Source organism: Ornithodoros turicata, chromosome 5 (assembly GCF_037126465.1).
Source record: "Ornithodoros turicata isolate Travis chromosome 5, ASM3712646v1, whole genome shotgun sequence".
Lineage (NCBI taxonomy): Eukaryota > Metazoa > Arthropoda > Arachnida > Ixodida > Argasidae > Ornithodoros > Ornithodoros turicata.
The window spans coordinates 48,650,724-48,664,699 of record NC_088205.1 but is presented as its reverse complement, the minus strand read 5'-3'; positions in this window follow the sequence as shown (position 1 = coordinate 48,664,699).

The window sequence follows — 13,976 nt, the reverse complement described above, 5'->3', positions numbered from 1 at the left end:
GTGTGCGCGTGTTGCTTCTCGTGTTTCTCCCATTCCCTTTCGGCTCGTGGGTCCGGAATACTATAGGGAGCAGTATTCTCAGAATTGAGTCGTGGCATTCAGCAATGTTTGGCCCGTTTGTTTATGAAACTACCTTAATATGCCTATGAATGCTTGGGCATAAACATTATGCTTCGCACAGGAAGTTTAGATATGACTAGGTATGACATGAAAGGGGGGGGGGGCGAACGGCAGTAAAGCACTTCCAAGGGACTAGAATGAGATTAAGTATGTGATGTAAAGGCTATATGACGGTAAAAACATATCGACTAGAAAAATGTGCACTAGGAAGGTAAATGGCGGTAAAGACAGTTCAAAATGACTAGGCGTAGAGTGAATATGTCATAAAAAGGCTAAGTAGCAAGGTCCTGTGGTGAAAGCTCCAACACCAAAGTATCACAAGTCCAGTTGCAAAGGCGAGTTTGAAGCAGTCAACCAGGTAAGTCAGCAGAATGCATTACTGGTTGTTGAATACGATCAACCTTGACAATTTCTTTCGCAGATGAGGCCTGGCTGTCACCTTCTCTGTATATTCCTTGGCAAGGTGGTAAAGTCTGATCCTACTGTAGCACTGGGGAACTTCTTTGATCAGACGGATCACATGGTTTTCATTTGGGCTGGAGTCAAACATACGTTGTTGCAAACTGGGGAAGATGCTGGGCAGCAGTGATGTTGATGAGATATGTTCCAAGACGGCTCTCGTTAGAAGCCCTTCCTTGGTTGCACTTTCTGTGTGAAAATGTAAGACAGATATTGCAAAATGTTTCTGTTCGCCAGTTGTCAGTTATCTTAAGCAGGGAGAATAAAGAGTAGACGTCCGAGGCTGAAAAATTATTTATTGTCTCTAAGTAAAGTAAACATGCTGGAACGCACCAAAAAGACGTGGCTGGTGTGTTAGTATATCCCCTAATATGGGTTTTTAAGTTGTGCAAAATTTTCATGCCATACTTTTTTTTCTTTATATGCTTTTGCCCATCTTAGTATTGCTCTATGCAATATGGAGTGGCTTTTAGCTGCATGTGAATGCATAATTCAGGAGTGTTTTCATATATTGGACTAGCTGCAGCTTTAAGGTGCCCTTCATGCAGTACTGATTCCAATCAGCAACCATCGCTTGAAACTCTAACTAGGGAGCATGATTCATAGAGGCCAGATTTTCATGCAAATACATACTTTCAACTCTGCATCCTTTTTGTACACTGCATAACGTAAGATACTGTTGCTCCAGCGAATTTGTTGCGTGTTTTAAATGCATGCAAGTGCATTTCTAGAGGTGCATATTTTGAGCAAGTTCAAAGGGACTATGAAATTATTTTTTTCTCTTTTTCGTCAGAAATAAAACATTTTTCTGACTCTACAACCAAAATTTTACCTTCGTCATGCGAGGAGTATTCTCGGGAGCGAATTTAAACGGAGCGGCGAGGGGAGTACTGCTGGCGCCGCGCCGTGGCAAGCTGCCGCGCGGAAACATAGCGAGCAACTTGGCAGGGCCACGGCCGTGTCCGCGACTCGTCATCGTGACGTGTCGTGGTCCCGCCAGGAGCATGCGCCGTAGGATTTCGCGTATGCGTTCATCGGGAGTGGAAATCTCCATGACGCCAGCTTCCGCGCGATGGTCTCAGTCTGTCGCAGTCGCATCCTGTGGTTTTCGCCGACATGCCGAGACGATGTTGGATGGTTGGTTGCCCTAATTCACGTCAATATTCGCCGGGCATCCAATGTCATATGCTTCCCAGTGACGAGACGGACAGCTTTTGATGCCACGAAGCAATCGGACCACCGGAATGGAAAGAGGGTGCGATGCCATCGATTGCTCGTGTTTGTAGCGAACATTTACATGATTGCGATTACGATGGGGACGCTGAAGCTCTTCAACGTACTGGATAACGAGCTCAGTGTCGTTTGAATAAAGGTGTAGCACCATCACAATACCTGTCCACACCGGGGAAAGCACATCCACCTGAACGGCGCAAAAGTGTAAGTACTTTTCGTTATTGAGGCTAACAAAGATCTCTCAGTCCGTGTGGTCCAAATGCTATCACAGATTTCAGGATTGCGTAAATGGGTTAATTCTCATCTGCGTGACTTAGAACCTTGCGGCCGCTTACTGCACACAAGCGGGAGAGAGAGGCCAGTAAACCAGAAATATCCCAGATACGTCCCACAAATGTCGCACACGTCGCATATGTCCGCCACGTCTATGCGACGTTACATGTACGTCCACAATGTGACTTTCAAAAATATCTTACTTTCTATATCCCTGGGACATCTCATAGATGTAAAAAGAAAGGAGCAAGCGCGCGTTATTTTTCGGAGACAGCTAGGGCACGTGACCCCTAGTGGCATGACGTAAGCAAGAGGGAAAATTTTTGGGTTTACTACATTATTTACCAAGTAATTACATTATACACAGTAGCTCGAGTTAAAAACACGATATTTGTCAGGATGGGGTGTCAGGAACCTTCACAGGTATACGCTGACGTCGTTTGCAGACTCACAAGCTAACTGCAAAGACGTTGTCACCGTTGCAAACGTCATACGGCACGCTACACTTGTTGAACGTACTCCAACAATTTGTATTTCAGTATATGCTCGTTCTGGTATCTCTTGAAATCCGCGTACGCGGTGGAGGGGCCAAAAAGGGAGCCTGCGTGTTATATGGTGAAAGGCGAAAGCACATTTATTAACGCGCGGTCTGCATTCGTCTTGGATTAGGGCTGAAAGGCCTCAAGGCTGCCATTTACCACACTACAATATACGCTTATGGCGCCAAAAACCTAGCCATAATGTAGCCTTGAAATAAAACGTTGTTACGTATCTTATGAGAACGTGTGGCACCCCACTGCATAGTATATAGCACATTTCTGAAATAACACATTTATAGCAATATGTGCAGATTTGAGAACATCCTGTGAATATCCAAATATCCCGAAGTTGACGTCCGTGGAATGTGGAAAAAGTGGGACAAACCATAGTCGCCAGGACGTACATGCGACGTCTACGGGCGCTCTGCAGTGATCCATGGGATATCCAAACATCCAATTTGGGATATCAGGTGGACATCTCCTAGACGTCTATGGTTTACTGGGATAGAGAGAGTAAAAAAAAAGGACGTAATAGAAGTCACCGAAAAAAGAAGTTACCGAATCTAGTCACTAATCTCAGGTGGTGCACTGTTGATAAGAACAGACTTCGTTTAGCATGATCTTAGAAACCATACTTTAACAGAATATGTATGTAATACATTGAACATATGTATCCGTTCTTTTCTCTTCACTCATCTGCTTTCATGTTTGCACGTAACTTCCTCAGCTGAGCCTGAAACCCCTGAGGTGAGACAGCATGATTACTGCAACCCACTATTCAGAGCAGACCAATGTTGCGCAGCCTCCTTCCAGAATCCTCTTTGCAGCATTGTCTTGCCTACCATTCGGGCTCTGTGTGTTGTTTACAAGTTATTTTTTTATTATTATTTGATTTCAGTTTGCCTCATCATGTGCACAAATATGATATTGAGGGGGACATTTTCTTTTTTACACCTTGTGGAAACCTACGTTCCCACAACCTCGGGGCGTCAGCCCGTCCGTTCCGCGCGCGACGGAACAAGCAGCACACACAGAAATTCAAACGAACATACCAGGTTTATTCACTTGCTGAAATATGTACACCTGCGGTCTTCTTCACAGCGGCAATACCCGGAAGACAAAGGGTCCTTCCCTGCTCTCAGCAAGAGCTTAAATCCCCGCGCACGAGGGTTCCGCCCCCTCTTATCAGTACGTCGTGATAACAGCGATGCCATCTTCCGCCTGTCAGTGGAACCACTGCGTTGCGGTTGCCACAACCTGAATAAGCTAGGATGCTTTTAAGAGGTGCACACTTTTATTCCTTATCTTATAATCATTACTCAGGTTGATTATCCATTTACATTCACCGGAACTGGAGTTGCATAGTGTGTTATTCAGTTTCTTCTCTCAAACCATGCCCATGTGTACGGCAGCTGAAGTGTTTCACCAGGGTAACATGCCAGAACAACTCCAGCAAGTGCTCTGTAGTTACCCTCTAAAATAAATAAACCTAAGTTGCTCTATGTCCTCAGGAGATTTTTTTCCTGCTACAACTCTACACTTTGTTTTACATTACCAAAAATAACCTTACCAACCATTACCATACCAGTGGTGCTCTGCTGTGTTCAACCAGTTTAATTTGCTCAGGGCATCCTGTAAAATCTGTGCAGCTGCTTCAGCCCTTATTTGCTGGTAACATTGGTGCCAACACTGTTGTAAAAATGAGCTGTGTGACAGTGTAAGATAGAATACATCCTGTGTTTGCATATGCATAAAAATTATGCATGTGTAGCATATAATGTGTATATGTAGATGTTTCAGTTATTAGGTCTTATGTATTTTAGTTATGGTACTATTTGAACTAAATGCCGACATTTCAGCTGCTTGAGCCTGGTGCCCTCATCCTTGACACATATACAAGTGGGTCCACATCCTCGGTGGAGCCTGCACAGCTGAGGACTCTCTGTCCAGGTGGCAAATTGAACAGTTCTTTTACAAAGAAGGCAGATTTCCGCCAGAAGACCAAAAAGCAGTTTATTTGAAATAGTATCAATTACTTCTCTTTTTTTTTTAATTGCAAAATATAGTGCATGTTACGTGACTACTGGGGCTTTTTGCTTCTTTCCAGGTACCTCAACTGGCGACTTCAAGCTTATGTAACACAATAGTATAAGGTGGCAATGAAGCAGGCGAGCTGGTGTCGTTAGTTTGTGTCCCTCAGTCTCGGGGTTATGGATGTATTAATTGTAAGACTTTGCGGTCTCAAAACTGTTTATTCCTGTTCCATTCGATTCTCAATCTCTCTTCCTCCTCCTCTTCCCCGCCCTGCCGGCGCCGCTCACTTACAATTCTCCCCCAGTTGAGCTTCATCTCTCCTGAGATGGTAAGGGATGACATTACTTGCTGCCGCACATTCAGAATGTCCAGACGGCGCTACATATACAATGTTTTTGAGGACGTCGTTTTTGTGAGCTGTTTTCTGGACGATGTAGGGGCCGTGGATACTGCGAGCCGTACCAGGGATACCTTTGCGTACCATGACCAGGTCTCCTACTCGTACCACAGGGATCTTGTTCGAGTGGCGCTTATCGTAGGACCTCTTCATTGACTGTCTGTAGCTTAGTTCTTCAGTAGGAGTAGTGCGTCTCTCATGCAGCTGTACACCGTCCTGGATATGAAGTTGCTTGTCTGCAGGCAGTACTGTTTGCTCACCGGAAGCTGCGAAGTGGGGTGAGCATCCAAGTGCTGCTGTTTCCGATCTATTGTGGTGGTGAACGGCTGCTTCAAGACAACATTTCCAGCCTCCTGGGAAGTCAGGGTACAACGTGATGTACTGTTTGATATCCCGGATTGCGCGTTCGGCAAGACCGTTTCCCGCAGGGTGGTATGGCGATGCATATCTAAGTGCGATGCCACGTTCGCTCGCGAACTCTTGTAGGAGCTTGCTCTTGAAAGCCAATGCGTTATCGGATATTATAGTCTTGGTGTCCTGAAACATCTGTCGGCTCAAAAGGGTTACTATGGTGTGTGAATTTTCTTTTCCCACTCGCGCGGCAACCATTCGTGTGCATTGGTCGATGGCCAGTAGGAAGGACTGAGTTTTCTTCGCACTCTCTGACTTCTTCTTGATCTCGGCAAAATCGAGGTGGACGACTTCGAAGGGCACCGAAGAGTGATCTGGTAATGTAAGTACATCGGGTTGAGGATGAAATTTCGCTTTTGCGAGTTGGCACGTATGACAGGATCGAACGTATTCTTTTACAGATGCCTTCATTCCAGGCCAAGTAAAGCGTTGCTTAATTTTTGCATATGTACGGGGGAATCCGTCGTGACCACCAGAATGGGGACTGTCGTGATAGAGTGATAGTATTGTGGCGTGCAGCGACGGTGGAACGAAGTACTTGCCGTCTTTGAAGCTTAAGTCTTGCCACGCGTTGGATACTGTGAGGTTGTTCACATGATGATTGTGCGGTAACCTTGAGAGGGCGTCCGCATCCTGGAGAAGTCGTCCTGGACGATGTATGACTTCACAGTCGTAATGCTGGAGTTCTAATATCCAGCGAGCTATCCGATTTTTCGGTTGTGCTGTCTGAAGCAGATGCGTGAGGGCATCGTTATCTGTGACAAGCTGAAACCTCCTCCCATCCAGGTAAGGTTGAAAGTACCTCAAGGCAACGAGGACTGCAAGCGTTTCTTTTTCAGTCGCAGAATAGTTGAGTTCAGCTTTAGTAAAGGTGTAGGAGTAGTATCCTATGACATGCAATTGCTGGTGAGTAGATGCCGTACAGTTGCGCTGATAGAGTACAGCTCCGGTTCCATAGTAGGACGCGTCAGTATGTAGTTCGAAGGGAAGTTCAAAGTTTGGCAGCGTAAGGACTGGATCGGAGGAAATGGCAGAAACCAAATGGTTGTACGCAGCTTCGCATTCTGCTGACCATACAAAGGGCACATCTTTCTGTGTTAGAATAGTCAGACACTTTGTTTTCCTAGCGTAGTCTTTGATGAACGCGCGAAAATGTCCAGCCAGACCAAGAAAAACACGAAGCGAGTGCAAATTGTGTGGCTTGGGAAGCTGAGTTATCCGTGCTATGGACTCTGCTTTTGTCGTCTTTGTGTTGCCATCAAATACGCGTCCTAAGAAGGTGACATGGTGCTTGAAAAACTCACTTTTCTTAAAGTTGACTTTAAGCGAAGCTCTGCAAAGTGCCTGCAACACTTGATGCAGATGGTTGTGGTGATCAGAAGCCGATTTAGAGTAGACCAAAACGTCGTCGATATACACTTGACAGAAGTTTCCTAGAAAAGGCTGCAAAACTTCGTTCATCATTTTCTGGAACCAGGCGGGAGAATTTTTCCACCCGAATAGCAATCTGTTGTACTCATATAGGCCGTTGAAGGTTGCAAATGCTGTATACTGCTTAGTGTCTTCAGTCAGTGGAATTTGCCAGAAACCCTTTGCCAGATCGATTCGAGAGAAAACGGAAGACCCACCAGTTTCATTGATGATGTCGTCTATTCGTGGCATTGGGTACGGGAAGAGTTCCGTTTGATTGTTAATTTTCCTGTAGTCCGTGCATAAGCGCAAGGAACCGTCTTCCTTTGGCACTATGGTCACTGGGGATGCAAAATGGGAAGTGGAGTGTCTGATAACTCCAGCTTGTAGCATATTGTCCAGCTCCTGCGCAAGCCACTTTTTCTTCTCTCTAGACATGGGATACGGTTTTTGTTTGATTGCTGTTGTGTCAGTGAGCTTAAATGGAACAGCAAAATTCTTCATAGCTGGAGGGTAACCCTGTGAACAGAACAGATCGGGGTAGGCTTGTTTGATGTCCTCTGCATCCTGAAGGCATAGTACTGGTTTAATGTCTTCCCGTGGGTCGATGTCTACCTTGTCATCCCAGTAGAGGTTCATCTTGAGAGTTTTCATGTCAGGTCGTGAGAGGAGAAACTCATACTGGACATCAGGCATTACCAAAGCATGGATTGAGACAGTTCTTTCCTGGAACGTTAGTGTAATATCGGCCCATGTGTTATGTAAGGTTGTACGACCATCATATGCTTGTACAGAGACAGGTCTTCCAACTCTGAGTTGAGTAGGATCGACTTTGTGTAAGTTAATGACAGAAATGGACGCTCCTGTGTCGAGGAATGCCTTAATGGGCTGGCCATTCACGATGACTTTGATGAACAGAAGATTAGTGTGAAGAAGGAAAACAGTCTCCTTTGGTGTCGTCGGGTAGGACTGGGCACCCTCGTTTATTAGTTTAAAATTTCTCCGCGTGTAATTTGGAGATTGTCGCTTGTCGCAGTATTGAGTTGCCGGGGACCAGCGTAGTCCTTTACTTGTGGCTTGTCCACTGGTTCCGTCCTTCGGAGGGGTGTCGCAGTTTTGTGGGAACGAAATGCAGTATCCAGGGGTGGTGAGGGGTAGTGTCGGGTGCTCAAATCCTTAAGGCAGTCAAGGAGACTCTCGACGGTTGTTGGCGCTCTCACTAAAACTTGCGTCTGCATGTCTTTTGGTAGTCCATGCACAACCAAATGAATCACTGCTGTGTCCGGAAGGTTAGGTTCGGCTATGTGAAGCAGTCTGCGTTTCTCGTAGAAATAGTCAAGGGTAGAGCCGGATCTAAACTTGTGAAAAATTGCTTTGTCCCAGTTATCAATGGGATTTTCTCGAAACGACTTCAAGAAGCTTTCCTTCCACTGCAACCAGGTGTCGCAACTATGCTTGGGAAGGCGCAACTCGTACCACTTCTTTGACATGCCAGAGAGAAACAGTCGCATGTTTTTTATCATGTCATTGTCAGTGGACCAGTGATTGCATTCACACGCATACTCGTAAAATGTTATCCATGCTTCCGGGCTCGTTGTTTGATTGTCAAAAACGTCTGGCTTTATCATCTTGAAGTGAGGGCGAACAGGAGCAGACTGTGAGAGCAGGACCGAATTGAACATTTCCTGACATCGTATGAGTTGCTGACTCTGTGCCTCCACTAACCGAATGAGCGCATCGGTTGCGGAAGGCTGCGTAGCACCCATCAGAGTTGAAGCCTGTGTAGCGACCCTGAGAGCACTTCCGATATGTTCCTCGTAGTCAATGACCCTCATGTTGATCTTCACGGATCCTTCGGTAAGGATCTCCTGCGCCGTTTTCTTGGTTTTTGAAAGCACAAGTTGGCGAAAAGCATCACTGCTCACCGTTCTGGGAAGTTGCACGGCTTCCTCATCCGCCGGCGTACAGCTTGTAAAAAGCAGGTGTCCGGTCGAGTCCGCTTCGGCGTGGAGCTCAACCCACATATTCAGTGTCGGCTGCGCCAATTGTAAGACTTTGCGGTCTCAAAACTGTTTATTCCTGTTCCATTCGATTCTCAATCTCTCTTCCTCCTCCTCTTCCCCGCCCTGCCGGCGCCGCTCACTTACATTAATAATATTGGAAACCTGGTTGAACAATAAATTTGTTAAACAATAAACAGTTATCAGAAGTAAATACGATGTGCAGAATACTCTTACAGAATACGCTGCAGTTGAGTTTGTGTACGCATGGTTGTTGTTAATGCTAACTTAACAGACTTACGACGTGCTCAACATTGAATACCTCATAAAACACAAGTTCTTGCGTGAAACATATTCTTAGGCAAAAAACAAGTCCTTCGACGGAAGGAAATACAGACAGCCCGTCCCGTCTGTAGACCACGAAATGCAGAGTAAATCAGAATCGCTTGAAAGCGCGAAGCTGCTTTGAATAATAATAGTAATGATAACGAAGAACACGAGTTGAAACACAGTAAAACAAAGCATTAGACTACCCAGTCTTGTACGATAATTCGTGCAAACAAATCGAGCAATAAAGGGGGTCAACTTCCTAATACAGTCGACCCGCGTTTATCCGGACCTTAATTGTTTCCTGTGAAAATGTCCGGATAGCGGGGTACCGGATAGGTGAAACACGAAAATCCAGAGTGATCCTAAAACGACATCTTTATTGACCATTACACAGAAAACTATCCATTGTCATCTATTTCATTCAAATACACGCATCCAGTTCTTGCAAACTTTGCTAATGGCATTAACTTGCGAAATATTGTTTCGTTGCTCGGAAAATGCTAGCGCTGTTCTCAGTGCCGCCCGCGCATTTTCTAGCGTCACAGCTGGTGCATCCTGGCTTTCATAATCAGTTTCGTCTTGAACACTATCGGAAGCGACGACACTGACGATGTCGTCATCTGTGATTGCAGCGCAGGGGTCCTCGTTGTGGACCTTCCTAGTCTGAAGTGACCAGACCGCTCAGTGGATTACTTTTCTCTAAAGTTCAAGGTCGGAAAGGGAGAAAATACTTCCCAGCAACACCCTCTTTGTGTCAGTAAAAAGGAGGCCACGACCAAGGTCCTCGACTTCGCTTGACTATAGGTGTGTCCTCCCTGGACAATGACCGGATAACTGAAGCCGATTGTTGCGTATTAGTCGCTTCTGTTCCCTGGAATTCTCGTCCGAGTCCGGAAGCTGAAGTCCGGATGAACGAGGGCGAAATACATGGGGAGAAATCCGTCCCCATGCTTTTTTGTCCGGATAGCGCAGGATCCGGATAAATGAAGTCCGGATAAACGCCGGTCGACTGTATCACAGTCGCATTCCACAACACACTTGCTTTGTTGTCAGATTGCCAACACGTAAATATAACTGCAACTGACGTAAATATAAATGCAAAAATACTCCAAAAGCCGGGAGACAACATAACTGGACAAACAAGTAGAGAACTCCGACTTAACATAACAAAATAACAAGTTTTACTCAGACGTTTCGTCCGTCATGCGACGGACATCATCAGTGCCAAATTGGATGAGAGATTATACAACCGGCCGCTATTTAAGGAGATGGGAGTATTGTTCGGGAAGGGGGCCACGGTTTTTGTTACAAACCGAGGGGTCACCACGTATGTGCCATGACTGTAGAAGCTTCCTGGGTCCCCATCTTTGTTCGCGAGCCAAGGTCACCGCGTTGTCGAAGTCGAAACAACATCCCGTGTTCCAGCAATGCTCTGTAAGCTCCGTCTTAAACCGTGTGGCGTGGGTCGCGCTCTTTATGTCCCGTTTATGTTCTTTGAAATGAGTGTTCCGTTTTCTGCCTGTCTCGCCAATGTAGCACGTGTCACAGTCTTGGCATTGCACTTTGTAGACTACTCCAGACTGGTCTTCCGGGGGGATGGGGTCCTTCGGTTTCGATATGACACTTCGAAGTTTAAAGGGTCTCTGATCAGAAGCTGGAGAGCCTTTTCCGCAGTGGCTACCGATAGAATACACAAAAGCAACTTCACATACGAAAATGCATGCCTCAACACCTCGTAGTTTTCGTAAACTCGAATTTTGAACATCGCGGTTCACGCCGACGCTGGCACACCTAGCGTCAAACCAAGAAAACGTACGCATATATAAAAAACTCATCTGGTCATGACGTCAATCGCCCATGCAATCAGCGCGCAGAATGCCGTCACGTGATCACTACAACAACAACTTTCAGCAAGAACCAACATTTTTACGCCGATATACAATTGTCACAATGTCTGGAAATAAAAAGTATGTATATACTTCGAAATCTACGACCTGTTTTATAACTGCGATAATCCAATTAGCGACTTCCATGGAAAGAGGAGCTACGAGGCTACGACCAGTCCTCCTCAGGTAACCGAGGATGCGGCTGTAGAGTATGTACCACTGCGCCAATCTACAACGTTGCAAGCTCATTGGCCCAGGCTGCGTGCGCGCTCCGATTGGTCGACAACGTTTTGAAATCGCATTTTGTACGCGCGCATGTGTGTGCAGCGTACCGGCGGCCGTTTCAGCAGTTTCAGCATAGTTTCGAAATAGCTCGCATCGGTCGGTATGGCGTCCGTCCGTCCTCCTGTGTTCCGTGTTTCGGTGATGTCACTCGGCAGAACAGTTTGTGATTCTACGCGTGTTGTGCTGTTCCTGGACACGACTATTATCCCACGTACAGTCTATCAACTACGGAACTGGAATGCTTCGTGGGCTGGTGCGGTTGGAGCGTGAAGAACGCGTTCGGGCGCCGTCGGATTTTGAGGCCTGACAACAAAGACAGGATTACGATTACGTGCCACACAAGCGCCTTTTCCGCCCTGCAAACAACGAAAGAAGATGCTCATCATAAAATCGGCCGGCAAGGCGTCCTCTCGTGTTCCGTGTTTCGGTGATGTCAATCGGCAGAACAGTTTGTAGAAGTGTTCGCTGGTTTATTCATGCGTCGATGTGATTCAACGTGTGTTGTGCTGTTCCTGGACACGACTATTATCCAACGAACAGTCTATCAACTCCGGAACTGGAATGCTTCGTGAGTTGGAGCGGTTGGAGAGTGAAGAACAAGCGCGGGCCCCGTCGGATTTCGAGAGCTGTGTTCGTTTTGCTTCAAGTTCGAACTGAGTTACAGTGCGTCAGCAACGCAGTGGACTTTGTATTCAGAGTGCATCCATGTATCAGATCTTTGAATCAGTGCTTTGTGTCAAATAAATATTTCTTTTAGCCAAAAGAAGCTTCAGTTATTTTGAATATCGGGTAACGGCGGTAGGCGTGAAATCCGGTAGAAGTCGATGGTAGCCAGAACCGGTCGAAAGGTCAGCCAAAGTTAAGGCTCCTGATTGGCCGACTGGCATTGCATAATTTCTACAACGTTGCACTCTCATTGGTCGTGTGCCCAGTGTTGTGTGAATTATCTCAAACTATGGGCTCTATGGGGAGCTGTTGGAGCCTGGCTACGACAGCTACGAGCTACGACGACTTTCGGGATCCAGCGCGCTATTTCACTGCGTTAGCGTAGTGTGTGTATTTCCAAGTTTTCTTTATTTATATCTTTTGGAACAACGACCAATTTATCGAGGTACAGCCCTTACTTCATTTGACGTGCCTCGGTTGTGTCGTCAAAGCGAGATTTCTCGGCGGGCATTTAGTTGAGTACTATACTGCGCGTTCAACCGCAGCGGCAGGATAATACCGCGGCGGATTTTGCCAATCGTATTTGAAGAATGCAGACTATGAGACTGACCCCTCAGTTTGAGTACAAAGAACCTCCGCCTACAGCAGTCCGCAGTGCTTTCCTTGAACCTATCTTCCAAGACTGTTGCATCTGGACGTGACGAGGTTAGTGTCTTCTGTATAATTTATACAGTGATTACTCTCCTTGTGAGAATTACGTTGTGGCATGCAGATGTTAGGAGACCATTTATGCAACAAAGAAAAATACGGATTAAAGAAAATTGAAGTTTACGCACTAAATCAAAAGATTACTGTACAATTCTGAGTGTTGTTGAATGCAGCCATGCCAATGCAGTAAGCAACATTCACAGTACGTAAAATGAAGCTGTGTATTCAGCATCTAGATGTAACATTATAATTGTCACAGCAATGTGCACCAATGTAGTTCATGACTTCCTTGGACAAGATGTGGAACCAAATGTTGGAAATACAAGGCAGGGATCAGGTACAAGTTTTCTTCTATTTGTTTGCCTTATAATATGCAGCATACTGCACATAGTAAAGAAGGGTTCTGGATTCTAAACCAACGCCGTTGAAATCCTTAGTTTACCCCAAGCTGTACTATTGTTGTCTAATCTGGGGAAACACCACAGAGGGCAACTACGATAAAATTGCAGTGCACAAAAAAAGAAAGAAAGAATGCCTGGTATATGACAACCATGACTACAGGCTGTCTACAGGTGCAATGTGCTGGACGCTCGTTGCAAAGAGGCCCAGCAGGGGTGCCACTACAATCCATCCATCCAGCCCCTCAGCTCCTTCAAGACATGCAAAATACAGTAGACAAAGCGTTCACTTGGAAATCAGACATTTACACAAAATTGCCTTGCAAATTCAGGATCTTTTAGCGCCATCCCAAACACTTGCCATTATGGTATGAAATCTATCACTGTACCACCTTACAAGGTTCCACTGCTACGGACCAACTACAGAAATCAGCAGAAACTGTTCCTCTTCCGAACAATTTTTTTCAGCTGATTGGAAATGGCCTTCCTGTGTCCAGTTTCAAAACAGAGTTACACAAACTTGTTGAAGTGTTATTAGAGACAGTCCACTCTGTTATGTACTTGTGTGTGTGTGTGTGTGTGTGTGTGTGTGAAAATGTGGACAGCTCGGTGCAATTGTGTATTTTATTTATGTGGTTGTGATTTGCTGTATGCTCGTAGTGGTAATATCTCAGTTATCGCATTTATATGGCTTTTTTTAACAATGTTAGGGTGATGGCTTCATGGAAGTGGAAGGAACAGGAGAGGAAGACATCTGGCAATGGTCATGACAGTTGTCCGTCAGGTACGGGACCAATTTCTTTTATAAATGTGGTATATAGCGTGAA